The 2,832-nt window shown below is 36.6% G+C and overlaps 1 long non-coding RNA gene across 2 annotated transcripts; it reads right to left on the reverse strand.

Annotated features, from left to right (window-relative positions):
• Positions 1-255: 255 nt before the first annotated feature.
• On the reverse strand, positions 256-1,822 carry LOC116007966. 2 transcript variants are annotated; one of them, XR_004095389.1, is made up of 4 exons: positions 1,458-1,822; positions 1,059-1,150; positions 547-722; positions 256-411 (listed from the first exon to the last, which is right to left on the reverse strand). It is a non-coding gene; the product is annotated as an uncharacterized LOC116007966 (long non-coding RNA). The 2 variants fall into 2 exon arrangements; XR_004095388.1 differs by having other exon boundaries at positions 1,450-1,821.
• Between the last annotated feature and the right edge of the window lie 1,010 nt (positions 1,823-2,832).

Raw genomic sequence — 2,832 nt, forward strand, 5'->3', positions numbered from 1 at the left:
GGGGGTAGTCACAAGGTCTCTATCATCAAGCTGATCAGCACCACACTAGTACAAAAAGGGGCATTTGCGTCTGGAGTTTTGGACTTTTTGCGTCTGGAGTACACCAAACGCATATGCCAGAGACGCAATTGGTCCGGACTATCTGCGTCCGGAGTTGCTCCGGACGCAGAAGTCACCAGCTGCGTCCGGAGCTGCCCAGTTCCGGACGCAGCTGGTAATTTTTTATTTTTTTTTTACTTTTTTTAAAAAAAATTATTTGATAAAAATTTAAATTGATAATAATATTAATAAATACAATTTTTTTCCTGTACAATATTCAAGGAGTATTTTCTTTACAGAAATAGTGACACATTTATACTATAAATCTACTTCTACCCACCCTTAGCCGCATCTCCAACTTTTGTCTTTGGTCTGCAAAAGATATAGAGAAATTAAAGTCATTACACATTATGAAAATTAATGAAGCAATGAAGTTCAATAGAGTCAACAAGCTCTGCCAATTTTGGCATGTATCACAATATAAAGAAAAGGGCAATAGCGGGTTACCTCTGGACTACTCCACTCTTCAACTATGAATGTCAATAGGCAATTCTTCTCTACACTTTTCCAAAACTGAGCAGAATTCTATCAAAACTACACAAAGTGGAGTGGTTAAAGATGTTGTAATACCTTCCAGACAAACAGATCCTCCAGATGCATCAACATTGCTTTAAAGATGCTACCTATTGAGAGATTTAAAGATAACTAGTGTCATATTACTAGTAAAGTTAATCTTAGTTTACAGGTATTCAGCTACTGGACATGTCAACTTAGATTGCTTTACAAATAAGTAGTAGAACCATTTTCCCAACTTGCACATAGTTAAACAAACTATTATTGTTTCCAGTACACAAAACACAAATGATCCTTTTTCACTTACAACATACACAAGTGACAGAATTCATTTAAATGTACTTTCAACTTAAATTTCCTTAAGGCAATAATAATAATCATGTGACATTTCTAGACCAAAATGTTATATATAATCTTTGAGGTAAGAGTTAAACGAATCAGCTTACCATTCCTGGAGGATTTTCACTCTTCTTCTCCCATTTTTATGTATATACAAACCTTCCTACAGGAATATGGTTGCAGAGGCAGGCCAGTAGATCTTCAAGAAAACAAGAAAAGAGTACATAGTAAATTAAAAGGTCGGGGAACAACGAAGGAAATTACGTATATAGGATCATTGCAGTATGTCGGAATTTGAAATTGGGGTTTCTCATATTTTGGGACTAAATTTGAAAAAATGCGGAAAGCTCTTAGAAGATGCAACGATTACCAGAAAACCCTAGGTTAATAATACAACACGATTTAACACGGAATCTTGAAGAAAAAGTTCAAAAAAATCACCAAATCATCATACAATTACAATATAGTTGCTGTATTTACTCAGAGTTAAGAATAAACCTGCTGACCGGGAATACGTGGACGGCGGTGGCTGGGGCGGAGGCGGTGGCGGTGGTAGCGTCGGCGTCGCAGGGGAGCCGGTAGTTGCATTGCGGTGGTGGAGATCTCCACGAAGTAGATCGGCAGGGGAGGCAGCAGTTGTCTCGGCTATGGAGTGGCGACGGCGTTCCGTAACGACGAAGCTGCAGATCGTAGGAGGGAACGGCTATGGAGACAGCGGCGGCATGGATGGCGTTTGCACTTGAAGATGTGCGGCGATGGTGAGAATGAGATCCAATCTGAATATTTTAACTAAAAAATGAATAAAAAAAAATAAGCAGCTGCCTCCGAAGTGGGAACTTCTGACGTAGCTGGTGTAACGCTACGGACCAGTTGCGTTCGAAGTGGGTACTTCGGACGCAGCTGGTCCTTTTAAAAAAAATGAAAAAAATAATTAAATACTAGACATTTTAATTACTAAAATGCCACCGCGTTACTTTATGCGTCCGAAGTTTCAACTCCGGACGCAAATTATCCTATTTTTTATCATTTTTGTACTAGTGCCAATTTTAACAATAGTAGCCTCAGGTGCTGGTATAGTTGCCTCAGTGTTTGCTGCTTGATCAACTGCTACAATAGTTGGCACTGAGGCTAGCTTCAACATCTGTAGCTTGATCTTCCTCTTCTTTATCTTGTGATGGTTCATAATCAACTCTCTCTTCACAACTGTTGGGAGCTACCGTGCTTAGTAGGCCAGGGGTGGGCATTTCGGATCGGATCGGATCGCTTAGATTATAGTTTATTATTAAAAATTGATCAGATAAAGTGACATGGTTCAAAATTTAATCTTATGAGATATCTCTATATATATTAAAGCAAAATGAAGTTGGCAAAGGAATTTCCCGCCCAAGCAAAATGAATTTGGCAAAGGAATACCTTGGAAGTTGTGTATGCATCCTATCATATCCTAACAATTTATATTTCAAGGAATATCTTGGAAGTTGTGTATATATCCTATCATATCCTAACAATTTCTATTTTAGTTCATTTCATTTTTTTCCACTTGAATTTATTTTTCACTTTCTCTTTTTGTACAAATAAAACTAATTTATAAAAAATATATCATTAAAAAATTAATTAAGATCTTTTAAATGACATCCATATTGATATATTTTTTATTTGGCAAAAACTTGTGTGAGACCGTCTCACCATGAGACGGGTCGGGTCAATATGCAAATGTAACACTTATATGCACAAATGTCATACTTATATGCTCAAATGCAATACTAATCATGAATAAAATTTAGGTTACTTATAAGGGTAAATGTAATACTTTTAAGGGAAAATACAATACTTTTACATTTCGATTTAAAAGTATTACATTTTTCTTCAAAAGTATTATAT

The sequence above is a fragment of the Ipomoea triloba genome, chromosome 16, assembly GCF_003576645.1.
Source record: "Ipomoea triloba cultivar NCNSP0323 chromosome 16, ASM357664v1".
Taxonomy (NCBI): Eukaryota; Viridiplantae; Streptophyta; class Magnoliopsida; order Solanales; family Convolvulaceae; genus Ipomoea; species Ipomoea triloba.